Source organism: Gracilinanus agilis, chromosome 3 (assembly GCF_016433145.1).
Source record: "Gracilinanus agilis isolate LMUSP501 chromosome 3, AgileGrace, whole genome shotgun sequence".
Taxonomy (NCBI): domain Eukaryota; kingdom Metazoa; phylum Chordata; class Mammalia; order Didelphimorphia; family Didelphidae; genus Gracilinanus; species Gracilinanus agilis.
Window position 1 is genome coordinate 361,573,201 of NC_058132.1, and position 23,820 is coordinate 361,597,020.

At 34.1% G+C, this 23,820-nt stretch overlaps 1 protein-coding gene across 1 annotated transcript in view; it reads right to left on the reverse strand.

Annotated features, from left to right (window-relative positions):
* Positions 1-23,820, reverse strand: part of BBX (BBX high mobility group box domain containing) — a 242,479-nt gene that overhangs the window by 48,353 nt on the left and 170,306 nt on the right. The window lies entirely within an intron of this gene.

Consider the following 23,820-nt stretch of genomic DNA (forward strand, 5'->3'; position numbering starts at 1 on the left):
TTTGATAACTTTATAAACTGGCTTGTCACACTTTCTCCTTCCTAGTTATCTATTCTCAAACTTGGAGGCGGTGTGAAGTAATGGAAAAATTTAGGTTGTAATATTATTTCTGCCACTGGAAATAATTTGGAAAATTATTGGAATAATTTGGAAAATTATTATAAATAAATAATTCAAAATAAATTGGAAAATAGAGATAGGAGAAATGAAAACCGGGATTCTCTAAGGAGGTTCTAAGTTTTTGAGGAAGATAAGGGTTCCAAAAGGCAAGGATTAAGAAACCATACTTTTTAAGAATATGAGACAAGTTGAACAAAAAAGTATAGATATGAGAATGGCATGGAATGCTAAATTTAGACCACAGCTAAGTATCCAATAGTATGTTGTAGTATATGAAGATGAATAATATAAAATATGGTCAGAAAAGTAAATTAAATACCAGATTTTAGGAGGCCTGAAGAATAAAGGATCTATAATTCATCCTAGAAAAAATGAGGTCACTTAAGTTTGTGAAGGAAGGTTTTTGTTGTGTTGTCAGAATTGTACTCTCGGGATACTATTTTGGCCAAAAAAAAAAAAAAAAAAATTCCCTTTTAAAAATTTGATTCTTTTGGATTTTATGTCACATTTCTTTAGTTTTCCTTAACCTTGGCAACTACATGGAGGGCAAACTGAGAAAAGGATGTTCTCTAGAGACAATGAAAAGTTGCAATAAATAGACCTATGGGCCTAAAATAAAGAAGACCTGAATTCTAATCCAACTTCAGACATTTACTTGTTATGAGACACTGGGCAAATCATTTAACTTCTATCAGTAAAATGGGTTTAAGAATAGTACCTACTTCCCATCACTGCTTGAAGGATTAAATAAGAAAAATCTGTAGAGCACCTAGCACCATACCTAGACAAATGTAGGTCCTCAATAAATAAATACTAACCTTATAAATGTTTCTTTCTTTCCTTCTAAAGCCTATCATTTTACAATGGCTAAGAAATCTTCATATTGGAAAACTTTTAGTAGTTTCCCACTGCCTACCCAATAAAGCATAAATTCATTATCTTGGCATCAAAAGTCCTTCCCATTTGGTTTTGCCCTGCCTTTCCAGGTTCATCTCACATCATTCCCTTTCATGTCTTTGATGTTCCCATCAGAATGTGCCATATTACCAACCTTTCCTCTTCCATTTTCACATGTTTGTCTCATATCATGTTCCATACCTTGGGAATGGTATCTTAGGTATTCTTAGGGAAGAGGAGGAGTTTTTATTGAAAGAGAGGCTCAAAGATGGTTTCCTACATTAGGTGGTATTTCAATTGGGCTTTAAAAGATAAGTAAGATTTCAACAAGCAGAGACAATTACAAGGGCATTCCAGCCATAAGAAAGACTGTGACCAAAGATAAGAGTCAGGAAAATCCATAAGACATGTGGACATTTGCAAGTCGTCTGGTTTGGCTGCACATAGTAAATAGAGGGGAACAAAATTTAAAATTAGCCACCTAGGTCAGTGATGGGCAAACTACAGCCTGTGGGCCAGATGCGGCCCTCTGAAATGTTCTATCTGGTCCTGCGACATTATTCCTAATCTCACGAATACAATACAATGAAACTTTGAAAGAGTTGCCTTAGAAACAGACTGACAGATGAGCATTTCCTTTCCTTTGGCCCCCTCTTTAAAAAGTTTGCCCATCACTGACCTAGGTTGTCGGTAGGTGACTTATGATCCTGGTCAAGCATATTCACCTCTGACTGCCTCAGGTTGTTTAGCAATAAAATAGGAATAATAATAGCATCCACTTCTCAGAGTTGTTGTGAGGAACAAATTAGAAAGTACCCCAAGGTACTTTGCAAAACCAAAAAGTACTATATAACTGCTGGGTATAATAATAATTAAGGTTAGAGAGAGACATAATACCAGATTATTATGACTCAAATGCTAGGCAAAGGAGTTTGAACTTTATTCAGTATCCAATAAGTAACCATTATAGAACACTGAATATTTATATGATATGACTAATTCTATAAATAAGGAAGATGAATCTAGAAATGATATGGATGATGATTAATTTGGAAAGAAGACGCAAGAATATCTGTTGTTAAGACTATTGTAGTAAATCAAGTCAATGGTAAAAAAGTCTTGCCCTACGGTGGTATCAGTGGGAACAGACAGCACTGGTCTTTTGTTTTTGTTTTATACCTTTATCTTCTTTCTTAATGACTCTATAAGACAGAAAGGCAAAGGCTAGGCAGAGTTAAGTAATTTGAGCAAGGTCATATAGCTAGGAAGTTTCTGGAACCCAAAATCTCATATCTCCAGACCTGATGCTCTATACACTGTAAAACCTAGCCACCTCAATAGCACTCAGTTTTAGAACAAGAGGATAAGAAATCAAATTGTTACCTACTTAATAGCTATGGGAACTTAGGTAAGGCACTGAACCATATAAGGTCTGAATTTCCTAATCTTTATTATAAAGGGGTTAGTTTGAAAGAATTAAGAATGCTGATCTATGCAAGGATCAACCATAATTCCAAAGGACTGGTGATTAAACTACCCACACCTCCTGACAAAGACATGATAGACTAAGGATGAAGGATGAGATATATTTTTTTGGTCTGTCAATATGGAAATTTGTTTTTCTTGACTATGCATAACTGTTACAAGAGTTTTATTTGTTTTCTGCTGGAAGGAGGAAAAGAAAAAAAAACTAAACACTTTTTATTAATAATAAATAATTTTAAGGAGCCAGAGCCAAGATGGCAACTTAGAAGCAATAAAAGCTTAAACCTCTCTTACTATCCTCATACTAATCTTTAAAAAGCATTTCAAAAAAGACAGAAATCCAAACCCAACAACAAGACAGAGCCATGGGACTTTCTTGCTGAACACAACTTGAAAGGTATGCAGAGAGAGTTGATTTCCATGGTATAAGGGAAAGATGATAAATAAGCCTGGGCTAACTATATCCCCCCTTCCCTGAGATTAGACTCAGACTGATTGTGGGATTCTAGGGTGAAGGCTGCAACCATGACAAAAATACCTTAGCTCTACCATGCAAACTTCAAGGCGAAGAACTTGAGGGATGGCCATCTGGCTGGGCACCCTCAGTTTTATGCTGAAGATTTGGCCTCAGGACAGATTAATTCAGCAGGTCAGCTCAACTGGTCTAATCCAGTATACTAGCAGAGGAGAAAGAAGACTGAAGATTCCCTCCATGGCAGAGCAACTCAAACATCCAGGTCTAGTAAACAAACAGAGGAGTGCATTTATAGTCCACAGACGGGGAAAAATATGAGTAAACAACAGAAGAAAAAGAAGGAAGTGAAAAAAATGATTAAAAGCTTCTTTGGAGATAAAGAACAAAAAACAGAACCAACAGAGGAAGATGGGATCAAAGGAACTCCAAGCAAAACCTCAAAAAAACAAAAAACGAAACAAAACAAAACAGGGAATTGGACTCTGGTTCGGGAAGAGCTCAAAAAAGAATTTAAAAATCAACTAAGACAGGTTGAAGAAAAATGGGAAAGGGGAAAAAAACAGCTTAAAAAGTAAAATAGGTCATCTGGAAACAGGCACATGAATTAAAACAAGAAAAGAGTGTCATAAAAGCCAGAATTGACCAAATGGAAAATGAGGCAAAAAAAAGTTAAAGGATGAAAAGAATGACTTGAAAAGAATAATGGAACAAAATGAAAAGGAGGAGTAAAATGTCATGGAAGAAATTCAAACTTTAAAATTAGAATTAGGCAATTAGAATCCACAGATCACCTCCTGTGTTAAATCCCCAAATGGTAACATCTAGGAATGTTATAGCCAAGTTCAAGAGCTCCCAGGTCAAGGTGAAAACACTCCAAACAGCCAGAAAGAAACAATTCAGATATCACGGAGCTCTAGTCAGGATCTGGCAGCCTCCTGAAGGACCAGAATACTTGTGTTATGATATTCTGGAAGGTAAGGGAACTGGGTTTACAACCAAGAACCCAGCAAAACTGACTATGTCTTCTTTCAAGGGAAAGTATGGTATTTTAATAAACTAGAAGATTACCAAGCATCCCTAAAGAAAAGACCAGAAGACCAGACTTAAACAGAAAACTTGAGGCCCAAATACCAAATTCAAGAGAAGCATAAAAAGGTAAATAAGAAAGAGAAAAAACTTAAGGGCTTCAATGAGGTCAAATGGCTTATATTCCTATATTGAAAGACAATATCTATAACTCTAAAAAATTGTTATCATTATCCTAGTAGTTAGAAGAAGTATACATAGAGGGTGTGGTAGTAAGCTGTTTAGGATGATATGCCAAAAAAATAAAACTAGAGATGAAAAAGAGAATAATACTAAGAGAAATGGGGAAAGGGAAGTAAAATATATCACATAAAGAATCACAGAGTGGGGGTGGGGTGGGGAAAATACCAATACAATGGAAAGGAGGAAGAAGTTGGTATAAGGTAATACAATACTTAAACCTTATTCTCATTGGATTTGGCTCAGAGGGAGAACAGTCAGATGCATTGGGGTATAAAAATTGTATCTTACCCTATAGACAAGTAGAAAGGGAAAAAGAAACAGGGTGGTGAGGAGGGAAGTAATAGAAGTGAGGGAGAGGTTGGGGGGAAGAGATCTAGAGGGGAATAAGAAGGGAGGTGGTGGCAAGGAGAGTGAATATAAGGGAGGGGAAAGTGGGGAGACAAAGCAAAACACTGGAGGGGAGATAAAGATAAAAGGAGAAATGTCAAGATTAAAAAAGAAAAGTCAAAATGGAGGGGAATACACAGACAGTAAACATAACTGTGAGTGTAAATGGGATGAACTCACCCATAAAATGGAAGCAGATAGCAGAATGGATTAAAAACCAGAATCCTACCATATGTTGTTTATAAGAAACACACTTGAGGCAGGTAGACACACAGGGTAAAGGTAAGAGGCAGGAACAGAATCTGTTGGGCTGCAACTGAGACAAAGAAGGACAGGAGTAGCAATCAAGATCTCAGACAAAGCTAAAGTAAAAACCGATTTGACTAAAAGAGACAAGGAAGGAAATTATATCTTGGTAAAAGGTAGTATAAATAATGAAGAAATATCAGTCCTCAACATATATGCACCAAATGGTATAGCATTCAGATTTTAAAATGAGAAACTAAAAGAACTTAAGAAGGAAATAGATAGTAAAACCATTCCAGTGGGGACCCTCAACCTATCAGAACTAGACAAAATAACTAAATAATGAAGAAGTAAGGGAAATTAATGTAATATTAGAAAAATTAGAGTTAATAGCTATCTGGAGAAAATTGAATAGGGATAGAAAGGAAATCTTTTCGGTAGCACTTGGTATCTATACAAAGACTGAGCATGTACTAAGGCATAAAAACATTGTAAACAAATGAAGAAAAACAGAAATAATATATGCAACTTTTCCAGATCATAATGAGATAAAAATCATAATAAGGGTTCATAGAGAGGCAATCTTAAAATTAATTAGAAACTAACTCATCTAATTCATCAAAACTGGTAAGTCAAAGGAGAAATCAAAGAAACAATTATTGACTTCATTGAAGAGAACGACAATGAGAAGACAACATATTAAAATCTATAGGATACAGCCAAAGAAGTACTCGGGAAAATTTATATACGTGGGTGCCTATATCAACAAAATAGAGAGGAAGGAGATCAGTGAATTAGGCGCGCAACTTAAAAAACTAGAAATAGCACAAATTTAAAAAACCCAGATAAAAATTAAATTGGAAATCCTAAAAATCAAAGGAGAACTTAATACAATTGGAAGTAAAAGAACTACTGAACTAATAAATAAGAGTAGGAGCTGGTTCTTTAAAAAACAACAACAACAAATTTAAAAAGTACTGGTTAATCTAATTAAAAAAGAATCAAATTAACAGTATCAAAAATAAAAAGGATGATTTCACCTCTAATGAAGAGGAAATTAAGGCATTTATTAGGAGCTATTTTGCCCAAGTATATGACAATAAATATGACAATCTAGATGAAATTGATGAATATTTACAAAAATATGAATTGCCTAGATTAACAAAAGAGGAAATAGAATACTTAAAATAATCCCATCTCAGAAAAAGAAATTGAACAAAAGCCATCAAGGACCTCCCTAAGAAAAAATCCCCAGTCAGATGGATTCACAAGTGAATTCTCTTAAACATTTAAAGAACAATTAATCTCAACATCCTACAAACAATTTGACAAAATAAGCAAAAAAGAGTCTTACCAAATTCTCTTTAGGACATAAATATGGTACTGATTTCTAAACCAGGAAGACCAAAAATAGAGAAAGAAAATTATAGACTGATCTCCTTAATGAACACATGCAAAAATCTTAAATAAAATACTAGCAAAGAGAGACAACAGCAAGTTATCACAAAGATTAATCACTATGTCCAGGTGGGATTTATACCAGGAATGCAAGGTTGGTTTAATATCAGGAAAACCATCTGCATAGTTGACTATATCAATAACCAAACTAAAAGAAATCACATGATTATTTCAATAGATGCAGAAAAGGTCTCTGACAAAATACAACACACATTCCTATTGAAAACACTAGAAAAGGGGTAGATGGGTAGCTCAGTGGATTGAGAGTCAGGCCTAGAGACTGGAGGTCCTAGGTTCAAATCTGGCCTCGGACACTTCCCAGCTGAGTGACCTTGGGCACGTCACTTAACCCCCATTGCCCACCCTTACCACTCTTCCACCTAGGAGCCAATACACAGAAGTTAAGGGTTTAAAAAAAACCACTTGAAAGTATAGACATAAAAGGACATTTTCTCAAATAATAAGCAGCATTAATTTAAAATAATCAGCAAGTATCATCTGCAATGGGGAAAAGTTAGAAGCCTTTCTAATATGATCAGGATGAAGCAAGGATGTCCATTATCACGACTTTTATTTAATATTGTACTAGAAATGCTAGCAGTAGCAATTAGAGAAGAAAAAGAAATTAAAGGGATTAAAGTAGGCAATTAGATATGGTATACTTTGAGAATCCTAGAAAATCAACTAAAAAGCTAGTGGAAATAATTAATAATTTTAGCGAAGTTGGAGGGTACAAAATAAACCTACATAAATCATCAGCATTTCCATACATTTTCAACAAAACCCAGCAACAAGAGTTAGAAAGAGAAATTCCATTTAAAATCACACTAGACCACTGATGGGCAAATTAAGGTATGGTCCCCTGAAATGTTCTATCAGGTCACAGAACATTATTCCAAATCTGACAAATACAATGAGTAGGATAAAATACAATGAAACTTCGAAAGAGTTGCCTTAGAATCAGACTGACAGATGAGCATTTCCTTTCTTTTGGTCCCCTCTTTAAAAAGTTTGCCCAATCACTGCTCTAGACAATAGAATATATTTGGGAATCAGTTTGCAAAGGCAAACTCAGGAATTATATGAACACAGCTATAAAATACTCTCCACACAAATAAAGCTAGATCTAAACAACTGGAAAAACATTAATTGCTCATGGGCAGGATGAGCTAATATGACAAAAATGACAATCCTACCGAAAGAATTTACTTATTCAATGACATCCCTATCAAACTACCAAAAAATTTTTATAGAATTAGAAAAAATTAAAACAAAGTTCATCTGGAAGAACAAAAGATCAGGAATATCAAAGGAACTAATGAAAAAAATGTAAAGGAAGGTGGCCTAGCAGTACCAGATCTTAAACTGTACTATAAAGCAGTGATCATCAAAACAATATGGTACTAGCTAAGAGATAGAAGGGTGGATCAATGGAATAGCCGGGGTAAATGATCTCAGCAAGGTAGTTTTCAATAAATCCAAACACCCTAGCTTTTGGGACAAGAACCCATTATATGATAAAAACTGCTGGGAAAAAATAGGTTTAGAACAATATCTTATACCCTATTCCAAGAGCAATACAAAATGGGCAAAAGATTTAAACCTAAAGAGGGAAATTATAAATAAATTAGGAGAACATAGAACAGTATACCTGCCAGATATGTGGGAAAGAGAAGACTTTAAGAAAGAAATAATTTTGATTAAATTTAAAAGGTTACATACAAACAAAACCAATGCAACCAAAATTAGAAGGGGAGCAAAAAACTGGATAAAAATTTTATAACAAAATTCTCTGAAAAAAGTCTAATTTCTCAGATATATAAGGAACTAAGTCAAATGTACAAGAAATTAAGCCATTCACCAATTGACAAATGGTCAAGGGATATGAATAAGCAGTTTTCAGATGAAGAAATCAAAACTACTAATAATTACATAAAAGTGTTCTAAATCCCACCTTATTAGAGAAATGCAAATCAAAACAACTATGAGGTACCACCTCACACCTAACAGATTAGCCAATATGACAGTAAAGGAAAATAATAAATGTTGGAGGGGATGTGGCAAAATTGGGACACTAACGCATTGAGTGAAGTTGTGAATTGAACCAACCATTCTGGAAGGCAATTTGGAATTATGCCCAGAGGGCTTTAAAAGATTGCATGCCTTTTGATCTAGAGATACCACTACTAGGTTTTTACCCCAAAGAGATTTTTAAAAACGGTTTTACAAAAAAATGTATAGTCATACTTTATGTGGTGGCAAAAAAATTGGAAAATGAGGAAGTGTTCCTTGATTGGGGGAATGGCTGAACAAAATGTGGTATATGATACTGATGGAATACTATTGTGCAATAAGGAATGATGAACTGCTTGATTTCTATGTAAACTGGAAAGACTTCCATGAACTAATGCAGAGTGAAATGAGTTGAAGCAGGAGAACATTGTACACAATAACCAAAACATCATGAGAGGATCAAATGCCCCAGACTTTACTACCAATAGCAATGCAATGATCCAGGACAATCCCTGGAGACTTATGAGAAAGAAAGCTGTCCATATCAAGAGAAAGAACTATGGGAATAGAAATGCAAAAGAAAAATGTATGATTTATTACTTGTTCACAAGGGTATAGGATTTGGGATTTTGGTCTTAAAAGATTACTTTATTACAAAAATGAATAATATGAAGTAAGTTTTGAGTGATAATACAAGTAAAACCCAATGGAATTGTTTTTCAGCTCTGGGAGGGGAGAGGTAAAAGAGGAGGAAGAGAATATGAATAATGTAAGTATGGGAAAATACTTTAAAAAATAAAGAGGAAAAAACAAAGATAGTATGTTTTGGGGAAAAATAAACAATTTTAATTTAAGTAAATTTTTAAGTAAAAAAATAATAAATTTAATTAAAAAATAAAATGAAGAGCTAGGACACATATTCTTTAGGGTTCCTTCCACCTCTAAAGCTTATGAACCTGACTAAATTATGCAACTTGCAATAAACAAAGGATAAACTCACTTATGTCAAAGTTATTTCATATACATTCTTTGACCCAACATTATATGAGAAACTTCTTAAGGCCAGAGTCTATTTCTTATTCCAAATTTGTATTTCCTAACACTAAGTACAGTACCCTGTATATAGTTAATGTTTAAATAAATGCTTATTGTACCAGCAGAATTTTTTTTATTTATAACTTTTTGTAAAGAGGGTTAAAGGATATATATGTGTGTGTGTGTGTGTGTGCGTGCGCAAAACATATATACACATATCTATATATAAACATACATGTGTATGTTTTGTATATAAAATGGTATGTTATACATAAATTAGTAGTGAAAAGGTTCAGAAATACACACATTAAAGGAAACTTTCTGTTTTTTGACTAACATTTCTGGGATAGCCTTTCAATACACAGTTATAGAAAGCTCTTCATTGTAGAGGCAGTATTTATGAAATGCTGATTTTAACGGTAGGGCAATGACAGCTTGCATCCATTCAGGTGCATCTGAGCAAGTCCAATAGCACTTTGTAAACTTTAGACTCTGTTCGAATAATTCAAAATTATTATTTTCATCACTCTTGAATTGTAGCCTAGGCTGTGAATAAAGTGAAATAAATGTAGACAGTCACATTGGGGATTTATTCTGGGAAATGGTATAATGTTGCCAGTGTGGGTAATTGGACAAAACACCAGATGTGGTTTAATATAATCATTTTGGGCTCTGAACACTTAAAGGCTTCTCACCACTGGATAATGTTTAATACTGAATGACAGAATGATGCTACTCTAAGTGAAATTGAAGAATCTGGTGAAATATTTGGAGGAAATAAAAAAATAACACCCACCAATCAAAAGAAAAATCACTATTAATAAAGTTCTAAGAATCGTAGAATGTTAAGAGTTTTAAGAAGTTTCAGAGATCAGTCAGAACTAACTGTCTCTCATACTGTGGGAATACCTTCTACCGTACCCCTGACAGTCTTCAAGGTTCTACTTGAAAGGAACCTTGATATTCTTTGAAATAATCATTCTACTGTTGGACAGCTCTGTTTGGCAGAAAATGCTTTCTTTTATCACTCTGAAATCTACCTCCCTGTACCTTCAGCCCATTAGTGTTTAGGTTCCATTCTTTGGAGTAACAAGAAACAATATATTGCTTCCATCTTGTCTTGTTCAGTTGTTTGTCAGTCTTGCCTTCATGAACACTTTCAGCTACTTCTTGGCAGAAAAAAAAAATTCCTGACTCCAAGACTAGTACTCTATTCACTGCACCACCTAGCTACCCTGCATTCCTTCTATAAAGAACTCCCAAAACTTGAAAAGCATCTCATGTCATCCCTGAATATTTTCCCCATCAAGCCAAATATTCTCAATTCTTTCAATAATTCTTCCTATGCTATGATTTCTAGACCTCTCCCCACCTGATTGTCCATTTATGAATGTTTTCTTTGTTTGTTAGTACTCCTATTAAAAAGTAGCATCCAAATAGGGCTTAATCAGCTTAGAGTACTTTGTCTATCCATTCATCTGGATATTATATATCTATTAAGGCAGACTACACCTGTACTTACATTTATAATACCTAAGTCATGCTTTTGAGTGGATTAAAACTCCCTTGTCATCAATTAATATTTGATGCAGAGAATACTTGATATAATACTTGATGCAGAGAATAAAGTTTTGGATCTGGAGTCAAGAAGACTTGAGTTCAAATCTAACTTTAGACATGTATTAACTATGTGACCCCAGACAAGTCACTTAAGCTGTCTCTGTTTTCTCAGCTCTAAAATGGAGATAACAACTCCTGCCTCTAAGAGTTGTTAGAATAAAATGAGAATACGAATAAAGTTCTAAGCAAAACTTAAAAGTTCTATATAGTAATATAGATCTCAAAATTATTGTTATTTCCTACCAGAACCCCAAATATGTCTTCTTGCTGACCAGAATTATATAGAGAGTAGTAGTTTTCCAGATGGTGCCTTCTCTCTTCTAAAAAATAAGATTGTCAGCCACACAGGTCAAGAATTTGACATGGGTTTTGATTTTAGCAGAATTATGTTTTCAATGGAATTTTAGAAAGCTGAAATTCCCCCATCCATATCCCATCACCATGACCTATTACTTCTGTGTCAGGTTTATGAATTAGGAGAGGATCATCCATATATTTAATTTGCCTTAAAGAAGTCAATAGTACATTCTCAATGGCAGCAGTTCTATCCCTTTTTCTTCTTTTATTCATGAACAAAAACTCTTTCACTAAGGTGCCCTATTAAGACCACAGATTGCTATATATAAATCTATGTAAGATACAATATTCTACTCTACTTCTATAATAGATCTATTTCTTTTGCATATTTTATATCCTTCCTGAGATCATATGGTAAGTCATTGAGATGTGGGATAGGAAGGGAGTAAGAATGGCTTACTGTTGGGTGTTGTTACTATGCTCTAACTGCATTTCAGTTGGTACCAAAAGGGCCACCCTTCCCTAAATCATGACAAAGCCTATATGGATATGTCTGGAGGGACCCAATGGAACTGTTGCCAACCAACAACCCTCATAATCTACGCAAAACATCTACCAGTCTCTCTCAATCCCCAGCTAGCAAGAAACCAAAATTTCTGCTTTATTAGGATACTTAGGCTCACTCCCCCACTTCTTAATACTGGTGGATTGTTTCCTTTCATGCTTCCTAACCTGCTGATCAAAAGAATGAGAATTCCCTGAGAGCAGGGATTTTCCTCTTTTTCTATAGTGCCTAGAATATAAGTGTTTAAAAAACACCTAGAAATGACAAACAAGATGATCACCAAAAAAAAAAAAAAAGGGAAAAACTTCTATCAAGTGATGAAAAATGAAATGGTCAGAATCAGAATTTTCCACAGTAATAACAATAATTTTTGATGATCAACTGTGAAAGACAACTGTTACCAAGAAGGCAAGGATTCTGGACAACTATAAGGGACTCATGACGAAAAAGGATATCTACTACCATTAAAAAAGAACATGAATGCAGATCAAAATATCCCATTCTTCACTTTATTTTCTCCATAATTTTTTCTATATTGTAAACAATATGTGTCTTATTTTCAAGAAGACAAACAGGGACATATGTGTTATATGGTAATATATGTATATATACACACACCTATATCATATTACCTGACTTCTTGGAGAGGTATGGGAAGGGGGGGGTAGGAAAAGAATGAGTCATATATTTCTGAACATAACTAAGATGAGAATTTATTTCTCTTGGATAAGCATATTTATTATGATTGATTTCATATTTACAAATTATATGTACTGAATTATTGTTATATATTATGTTATATATGTAAAAAAATGGTGCCTCAAAAAAACTTTTTTCCATTAACTTTACTGAGAGATTAAAATTTATCACCAAAAATTTTCCAAGTCTTGGCACAAGTACTTATGAGAGCAATATATGTCTCATTGTGTTGAGACTTTAAATTCATGTTATTGATGACCCAGAATATCCATTGATTCATACATACCTAAAGTCACAGGTATTATTCCTGAGATTAAACCCTTTGGGTTTTTCCTAATGGTTTTTCCTTTGGCATGCTGGTTATGCCCCATTCTTATTTTACTCTTGTATCTAGACCTTCTTCCTCTCTCTCATATTTCAGGTTAAAGCCCTTTTTGTCAAGTGTCCTATCAGATGTCCTTCCTGGGTTTTGTGAGATACACTCTTATCCCTTGCCAAGAGTTCATCATTCTGGCATTGTTAAGCCACAGTCAAGAAAACCAAATCCTTTAATACCATCCATGTAGTCAGCCGCTCACTTTTCATATCCTCTATTCTCTTTCAAATCTATGACCTTCAGCTTGAAACAATGAAAATATACATTACCTGAACCTCTCAAGTTTTTCAGGCTGTTTTGATATTTATATTTATTAATTTATTAATACATTAAAATATGAGTTCCTTAAGGGCAAGGACTACTATCTTATTTGCTGTTATGTATTGCTACTAGAGTTTATCACAGTTACTGGCATATACAAAGTCAAACAATAAATGCTCTCTATCTGTCCATCTGGCAGTTAGGTAGCACAATAGATGGAATGTCAGGCCTAGGGTCAAGAAGACTCATGTTTATGAGTTAAAATCTGGCCTCAGACACATTAGCTATGTGATCCTATGCAAGTCATTTAACCCTGCTTGCCTCAGTTTCCTCATCTATAAAATGAGCTAGAGAAGGAAATGGCAAACCATTATCTCCAGTATCTTTGCCAAGAAAACCCCAAAGAGAGTCACAGAGTCAGAAAAAACTGAACAACTACCTCTTCTACTAATCTATCTGATGATTTGTTTGATTATCTAATTATTTAACAAGTTGGACTTAATCTAATGATTTAAGAATAAGCATTTTACATACATTTGATCCTTGCAATAAAGCTATGAAATATATACTATAACTGTCATTTATTTCATTTTTCACCTAGAGAAACTGAGATTCAGCGATGTTAAAAGACTTGGCCATTCTTACAAACAAGAGTGACTCCAAATATACATTCTTTTGGTTACACCACACTGTCATTTTATAAATATGGAGTATCCATGAGTAGATCTGATGGTTAATAATCATGCATGTCCTTTGGGAAGATCATATATAATTTCATTAGGTACATCAGATATACTTTTATTATTCAGTCATGTCCAACTCTTTGTAACCCCATTCAGGGTTTTCTTGGCAAAGATACTGAAGTGGTTTGCCATTTCCTTCTCCAGTTCTTTTTATGGGTGAGGAAACTGAGGCAAATTTTCCCACCACCATAACCCTTAGTAGGAACTTGCCTTTTTCTGCTGGGAATGGTAAATGATCTTCCTTCATTGCTAAAACCTTTCTTCGTAATAATGTTCTGATAAAACCCCTCATATCTGAAATCATAGTTTTAAAAAACTTGAAATCAAGGAAGAACATAGTAAGCACTTAATAAATACTCTATCAATTTACCTATCTCTATCTAGTTAGTTGGATAGCTGGAATGAATGGAATTAAGGTTTATAATGCATTTCATATACAATAACTCATTTGATCCTTACAACAAGTCTACAAAGTATATACTATGTATATAATTAGTCTCACTTTTCAACTGGAGAAACCGAGGCTCATAGATGTTAAGAGACTAGTCCATTCTTGTTTTCAAGAATGACTGCAAATCCAACATTCCTTTGGTTGCACTATGTTGCCTTTAGGAAGTACCGCGTTATAGCCAAGATTTTAATAGTTTATTTCATTTTTAGGAGAAAAGATGTTATCACCAATAATTTGATGGGAATCATGGGAATAAGTATGCATACTACATAAAGCACATATATAATGTGAAAGACCTACTGTTACTGCTTCAGATAAAAATCAAGTGAATAAAACCACAATGTGAAAAATTATGGATGAACATATGCCGTCAATCTAGTCAAACTACATCTGGTAGAAAGCAGACTGTTAGTTAAGGCCTTGAAGCAAAGCATTCTTGTGTAAATTACAGATTATTTTATTATCAAAGTGAGTAATAACCTTCTTGAAAACCCGATATGCCGATTCATTAGCATGACCTGTGCCAGTCCTGTTTCCCAGGGCTGTATGCAAAGATTCTAACCCTACAATTTGGAATCATCTGCCCCAATTGCCTTGGAAAAGGATTGGAAAATCAGCTTGGAAGATGGATGCCTAAAAAAAATACATAAATACATATATATATATACACACATATATATATACACACACACACACACATATATATTAATATGGATTTGTGCCAGGAAAGGGTTAATTTAACACTTCTGTAAACAACAATGCTAATTAGGACCGTGTTATCCTCTGCCTCTTCGGCTGGCAATCACCACATGGAGCTACTCCTCCCAATTGCAGCAGTGGTAATTAATCACCAGAATTTTAATTTTACCTCTGCCAACTGAAACAACATGGATACTTCACAGGGCTTTTGTTCAACTGGAAGGGCCTGAATGTGATGTAAAGGGAGAAATATAAACCCCTCCCTTCTTCCAAAGGGAAAACAAAAGTTACTCTTGTCAACATACGGAGTCCAGAATGTATTTTGTTTAAGAATCTCTTCCCGCCAAAACGATTCAGTAAATGAGATATGAAATCAGTGTGGGAAAAGAATGTGCTTAAGGCATGAGTGCATGTACCGAATGACAAATGGTTTATATCTCCTATTTTCCTGGAAAGCGTTATTACATCCACACCTGAGTCTCAGAGTTTATGTTTACTCGGACCTCATTTAAATGACTGTAATAAACTTGTGCTGAACTGTCCTTTAATCTCTGTATTTAAGACAGTTTCAAATTTAGTTCCCTTCCACAAACGTTAAGAGGGCCAATTCATTCCTTTTATGTGGGCAGCTTTAAAATACTGAGTGCAATGATAAGGGAAAATAATTAATCATGCGTATTAGATAGAGGTAGTACCAAAGAATTCAAAACCGTTCAGCGAGTGTTAACACACAGGTACATATTTCCAAAGCTCTTTGTTATTTCTTTAGCAACGTTAAATTATTTAAGGACTTTAATAACCACCAACAAAAACAAATAATCAAATAAACTTGCCAAATAAGAAGTAAAATTTACATATATCCCTCTTTATTTAATAGAAAATCAAACACAGAGAGAATAGAGATGTGTTTGCTCCTTGTCCTGTTCTAAATTCATTACAGATTCATTTACTGTTTTCATATACTAGAAGAGTCAATATGCATATAGTTCTGGTTTTTCTAATCTTTTCTCCAGCATTTTGATTAGGCTATGAGACAACTCTAAAAGACAGAAGATAGCATACTAGAATTGGGATTAAGGAAGATCTGGGTTGAAATCTTGCCTTAGACATTTACTGGCTGTGTGGCTCTGGGCAAATCTCTTACCCTCTCTTAGCTGGTTTACTCATCTGTGAAATGGAGACAATAACAACCCCTAAAACTGTGTTGGCAAAACTATGACACATGTGCCAGAAGGGGCTATTCCCTTCCCCTTCTTTATGTACTCCTGAAGACATTTCTCACATCACCTGCCCTTCTGTCCAGCAGCCCACTGAGAACTCTTCTTCTCTGCCCTGTCTGGGATGAAGTGGGGGGCTCACATGTAGCCTAAAGGTTGCAGTTTGGGCACTTGGTCTCTAAAAGGTTCACCATCACTACCTTAAGACATAGGGTTGTTATGAGGATCAAATAAGATAAAATATATAAAGTACTTAGTGAAACTTAAAGTATATAAATGTTGATATTATTATCATTCCTATAATATTTCTTTATATATTATTTGCCTTTTAAAAATATATAACATGGCAGTATGCTAAATTAATATATCATAATTTATTCATCAATTTTCCAGTTGATAGACTTATAGGTATCCTTTGCTATTACAAAGAAATAAATTACTTAATATGCCTTTTAATATTTTTGTGGAAATGAATCCTTTCTAAATTTTTCATAATTTTTTTTATTAAGACCTAATAATGGAACAAAAGGAATGACAGGATTTGTGTCTCACTGCATATTGCCAGGGTTCTCTCAAAATCAGTATATAAGTACATTAACAGTATACAGGACCACAGATAAAAATTATTTTTTTCATTTTTTCCTGTTTCTGATATTTTAGTTCGGACTTTTCTATTTTTATCACCAGCACTGAGCAAAGTTGGGACACAGTAAAAGTCTAATAGATGATTCTCCTTTAATTTCTTTCTTCTTTCTTTCATTCATTCATTAAGTGGCAGTTGAGGGCTATCTTGACTTGTAATTCTCTATTAGAAAATTTAAGGATTCCTTCCTGTGATTATTCGGCTTCCCCCCCCCACCACCCTTTTCCCAAAATTATCTGTTAATTTGATTTAACCTTTGCTCTACTAAGGAGTAGAGCTGTGTTTTAGATATACACATATACACCTCAATCCACGTGTACATATGCATATGTATACTTATGTATACATAATGTATAGAAATATATCTAAGACATCCATATATATATTATATGTATATCTTTTTTTTAGATATATACATACATACACATAGACAGATGCACCCACATTTATATAATTGTTGTTGTTACTGATTAGTCATGTCCAACTCTTTGTGGTTCCATTTGGGGTTTTCTTGACAAAGATACTGGAGTGGTTTGCCATTTCCTTCTCCAGTTCATTTTATAGAGAAGGAAACTGAGGCAAACAAGGTTAAATGAGTTGCCCAGGATCATACAGCTAGTAAATGTCTGAGACTGGATTTGAACTCAGATCTTCTTGACTCCAGGGTTGGCACTGTACACCCTATCACCCAGCTGGCTGTGTGTGTGTGTGTGTGTGCATGTATGTGTATATACATATACACATAGATGCATATGCATTTTGATTCTAGATGAGGCCCTTATCCAATATGTTTACTGAAAATATTTTCCCATAAGCCTATTTTCCTTTTAGAGCTTGTGTTTTCAACCCATGAATTTTACCTTTAATAACTTCTATTTTTTAAAATAGTTTATTTTCTACATTGACGGGACAAATATATTATTGTTCTATTTTTCATTGAAGGCCTTAGTCTATTGACATTTAACTTTGCAAACAGTGAATTTAATTCTCACACTTGTATTTTTCCTTCAATCATTTTCCAGGAAGGAAATTTAATTTTTTATTTCAGATTTACAAAATCACTTTCAATAACTTTCTCCCATCATGTTATTAACTATTTAATTTTGACTTTCCCTTCATCAAAGAAAGGAGTTTCACTTTGAGGTTATCTGTCTTCCTACATAGAAAGAGAGCTGGTTTTGAAGTCAGATGACTGGACTTGAATTCTAGTTTTGCTACTTGCTACTACCTATGTGACCTAGAAGTAGCTTAACCTCTGAGATTCACTTTCTTTATTTGCATATCTAAGATTCTATATGATACCATACTTCCTTTTCTCTGAAAAACCTTTCTGAAACATTTAGTGTCACAGAGTAATATAGAACACTGGACCTGGAGTCAAATGTTGCTTCAGAGAATTAATTATTAATTGCATGATTGCATGACTTTGGGCAAACTACTTTTAAAAAGCTCTTTAATTTTCAGTTTCCCTATTTGTAAAATGGAGATAATAGGATCTATAGAGGGCTGTTTTGTGGTCGAAATTATATAAATATTATGTGTAATATTTATATAATTTCAGTATATAATACATATGTATGTATGTGTATACACACACACATATATAAAGAAGGAGAAAATGCACTCTGCAAACATTCAATTGTCATAGATAGGTAAGCCATTATTATTAGCACCTGTTCTGTCTTGATTTGAGAATTATTCATTGTTTTAAGCCCTTTTCTTCTTGGCTGAAAAGCCAAGTTTTTCTTGGATGACTTCCTTGAAGCACATATGTCTTTTTGCAAACTCTTCAAAGAGGCAATGTGGTACACAGGGAAATGAGTGTTGAACTAGAAGCCAGAGGATCATAAAATCCTAGATTTAGTGCCAGAAAGGGAGCTTGGAGGTCATCTCGTTCAACCTTCTCATTTTACATACCAGGAATTTCTCAAAATGAAGGAATTGTATGAGATGATCATTAAGATAACTTCCAACTCCAAATCCAAAATTGCTTTCTAAATGTACATCTTTTGTCTCTCGAGTATTCTGATTTTCTCGTTTATTCCATAAGAGACTGATTAATGTTCCTTCATAAATAATTTCACACATAGGCAAGTATGGAGGTTTGAAGTATTTTTTCCTTGTCATTATAATGTTGGTATTTAATGGGTATAAAATAGATTTTTAGATTCTTCTTTGGGGTCCCATGGATTTTTTTATTTATATATTATAGCTGATTTTTGTTAGTTTTCTGAAATCTTTTTAAATGATTTCCTAGACTATTGTGACCAGTTTTTTTCTCCCCTCTCCTAATTCTGAGATTTCAAAGATGGTTGCACCCTGACCCACATACCAGATCTATTGATTCTACATTTTCCCTAATTCTTTTTGTATTTCATATATCCTTCTGAATCTCTACTGTCTCTTCTTTATATATACTATTATCTACTATATAGAGGACAGCTGGCTGGGTCATATACTGGCTGTGGTGGTGAACCTGGAGTAGGAAAGACCTGATTTCAAATTCAGCTTTAGACATTTACTGGCTGTGTGATTTTAGGCAAATCACTTAACCTATTTGTTTCAATTTCTTCATCTGTAAAATGGAGGCAATACTAGCACCTATCTCCCAGTTTTCTGTGAGGATGAGATAATAATTGTAAGTCACTTACCACAGTACCTGTCATAAGTAAGCACTACATAAATTAGCCATTAATTTTACCTACAATATACTGTTGACTGCTGGAGCAAGTCAGTTGTTTGGTGATTCCATTGATTATTTCTAATTTTCTATTATGGTTTCAATATTTATCTCATCTTATAGGAATCAGTTCCTCTTGGGTTTTGTGTGATGCACTTGCCCTTGCAGGTGAGATGTCTTTGCTTTCAAAAGCCATTTCTGTGACAAATCAATACCATCCTAAATAGAAGAGAAGCTTTTTGTAACCTGGCCACTTCCTACCATTCCAGTCATCTGGATTTTTTTCCTTTTACATCTTTACATCTCTTAACTTACTTGAGAGCTAGTGATACTGGATTGCTTGCTATTCCTATATTCCTAATGACACTCCCACTCCTTATACATAACACTCTACATTTTTTCAGTAGCTGTACGCCATCATTGGAACTCTCTCAATCCTCAAGAACTCTGACTCTTCATTTCCTTGCCTTTCATCAAGTCTAAGCCAAAGTCCCATATTTCACAAGAAGCCTTTCCTGGTCCTCTTTATTCTTAGTTCTTTCCTTCTGAAGCAACTCCCAATTTAACCTTTATATAGCTTGCTTTCACATGGTTGCATGTATATTTTCTTCCCATTAGATTGTGAGCACCTTTTTTTAGCCTTTGAATCCTTTAGCATAGTCCCTGAAACACAGTAAGCACTTAATACATACATACTGACTTGATTTTTTTGTATCTTTTTAATTTTTAGGTTGAGTTCTTCCCATGATTTAAAAAAACCTTTTTTCAAGATCCTTATTAAAATTTTGTTACCACTGTTAATTCTTGCTTAATTTCTTTTGTTTCTACAGATATTCTGCCATATATATTTTTTTGTCTACATCACTTCTGCTACACTAGTTGACTCAAGTGTTGTTATAGTATTTTTGGTAACATATTTTTGGATAGTATATTTTTTAATTTCTTACATGATCACTTGAACATTTTGATTTTCTTTGGTGTTTCCTTTTGCTGTTGGTTTTTTGGGGGGTAGGGGGAGTATATGTATCTGAGGAACTTGGCTCCATCTCAATTCTGTCTCATATCTTGAATGAAAAGTTTTTTATTGTATATCTCCATGAAGCTATGGGATTAAAAATAGAGCAGGGTAGAAGCTTGACCCAGTAACAAACAATTAAGAGGTTTTTGTCTGTGAACAAGAATAACTTACTGATCATTAATCAAGGGGTGTCTGTTTGGAAAATTCCTCTCCTTTTTATTCAAAAAGGTTTTGAAGCAAAGCTCCTGATAACTCTTTTTCAAGAATTTTTCTTTCCACTCAGTTATCAATTAAAGAACAGGCCCAGTCTGTAGGGTATATTTAGCAGCATTTTTCATGAAGTATCTTTCTCTTACATCTAAATTAAACTAAGATAATATTATTTACTAGCCATAAACTAGCATTTTAAAATAATAAAATATAGTTAATAAGATTACAAAATATTTTCCTCTTTTATTATAGATAATTTTCACTATTCTTTTTTCATATGTTACATCCTGAAGGAATAAGGGTATCTTTCATCTGTGCTGCCCAAATTATTGGGTTGTCTGCTTTTTAGTTAAAAACTAAAGAAAGAAAACATAGTTACCTTCATTTCCGTAAGACTTGAGAGGGTGAGGCTGTCATCTTTTTTGCATAATGACACTTCCTAGAGTTTATATAACCTATTTTAAAATAGGTTATTATGTTAATTCTCATGAAATGGTATGTAGTTAAATGTGGGATGCCCTGGGAGTTAAATTGGTTCATGTGGAGATGAGGCTGGTGAACTTTTTGGGTGGGGTTCATGGGGGGGTGTTTAAAAGATTTAAAAAACTTATGTGAAAAGTTATATAAGACCTCTCCCTTCCAATGAGACATTTTCAGGTAAATGTTAACCTTACCCCTCACCTCTAACCCCTAACTAGTTTAAGAGAAACAGTAGGAAAAGTGCTGACTCTGGAGTAAGGAGACCAAAGTGCAAATTCTGTGTCCGAAAGCTTATTTTCTAGCTTTGTGACCAGAATGTCTATGGCTCTTAGTTTCCCCATTTCCAAAATGAGGGAGATGGACTAGATGACACCTAGGCCACTTCCAGTTCTGATCATATGATTTATGCTAGCAATGTACTGGTAAATGTTTAACAACTGGATCTCCAGGAAAATAGAAGCATACAGAGAATTACTTTAAAGTTTAATCTAAAAATGGGGAAGGAAAAGGAAGGATGGGGCAAATTATCTCAAATAAAAGAGGCACCAAAGAGCTTTTAATAAGAAGGGAAAGATTTAGCTCAAAGAAGGAAGAACACATACACTCAATTAGATACAGAAATCTATCTTACCCTACAGAAAAGTAGGAGGGAAAGGAGAAATGAGAAGGGAAGGAGGAGGAGCAGTACTGATAGGAGAGAGGGAATTTGAGGGTGGTAGGGGTTAGAAACTAAATACTTCTGAGGATGAACAAAATGAAAGGAGATAGAATAGGATAAATGAGAGGAAACAGAATGGAGAAAAATGCACAAGTCTCTCTAATAAAGGTCTCATTTCTCAAATACATGGAGAAATGATTGATAAATGGTCAAAGTATACGAACAGGCAGTTATCAGACTAAATTAAAGCCATTTATACTATACTTGACAAAATTATATTCTAAAGTGGAAATTAAGACAATGAACATGAAAATACATGAGTGAATATAAGAGAAAACATATAAACTGATATCTTGGTAGTGGTAGAGACATCTTGCTATATTCACATGGTGGAGGTTGCTGAAGTGTCTGGACTGATAATCTAGGCAGAATTTATTCAGGAGATTTTTAAATATTTCATGCACTGTGACAACATTGTAACCACATTTATTCTAGAAATGAGTCACAGTTTTCCATAAGATTTTATTTATAGAGTCATTAATATACATTACTTTTTACCTACCCATTTATGTGACTTTAAACTAAAGTTTTTTTTTTTTAAAAAAACATCAGAATTCTAAAAATAAACAAACAAAAGCCACTAGGGGAAAAATCCTTTCTAAACTCTGATTACATATATCTAAAAGAACTAAAGCTTTTGCATTCTCTTTGACTAACATGAAACCAAATGGATCAATAATCCCCAATTTTTTTTTTTAAAGAACAATTCCCGAGGAATTTAACACCATAGCTGTCTTCTAATTCATTTCAATTTCTAGACCTGAGAGGAAAGTTTTTTCCCCCTCCCTGAAGAAAAGACAATAAATAAAAAGATTACCAGACACTAAACATGGTAATTCTATTGTACCACTATTTTTTTTTAAAGCTTGTATCTCAGAAGAAATATTTCTTTTTTCAATGCCAATACTTACACAAATATTCTAAATTCAGTACTTTACTACCTCCTTTAGGATGTTGCCTGCTCAATTGTTCTAGCTCTTTCCAGTATCTTCACTAATAAAATTCACTTGGAGCTCTTTTGTGTTAACTATGACATGTCCAACTTTTTTTGGGGGGGGCGGGGGGTTTAGGGGGGTGGTCTTTAGTTGTTGGCTCAGTTCCAAAGACATCTAAATATACTATAATCTGATATAATTTTCTCCATCTTATCCAAATGGACATTGTGAGAGATTTGTTCAGAAGTTGTGTTAGAATTCAAGTTTATGATGAGCAGAACTTTCCTCTGATGTAGTCTAGTAGACACTGCCTATAAAAAAATGAAACACAGCTCCTCTATTTCAAGTTCTTAATGAACATGTGTTGGCTATCCTTCTTTCTAAGTGCCCCAAACTCTCCACTGGCACACCTACAATTAAGATTTCAATTATGATGATGAATAAATTTATATCAGTAGCCCTGACTTTTCTCTGAAATGCTAGTGTTGGGTGTAGATTGAAGTGTACCATTTTTCATTTTATTTCCTTCATGAGTTTTTTCTTGTATAAATAATAGCTGTTTTCTTTCACAAAATGAACATGGAAATATGTGTTGCATGATAGCATATGTATAAGCTATATCATTATTACCTACTGTCTCAGGAATGGGGGAAGGAAGGGAGAGAACATGGATTACAAAATGTCATAAAATTATTATTAAAGATTGTATCTACATATAATCTGAGAAAATATAATTTTAAAAAGTGTGTGTGGGAAATAGTATTGCACGTCTAGCTTTGTAGCTGATGTGACACTTGGAAATAGAGTTTGTATCTCTTCTCCC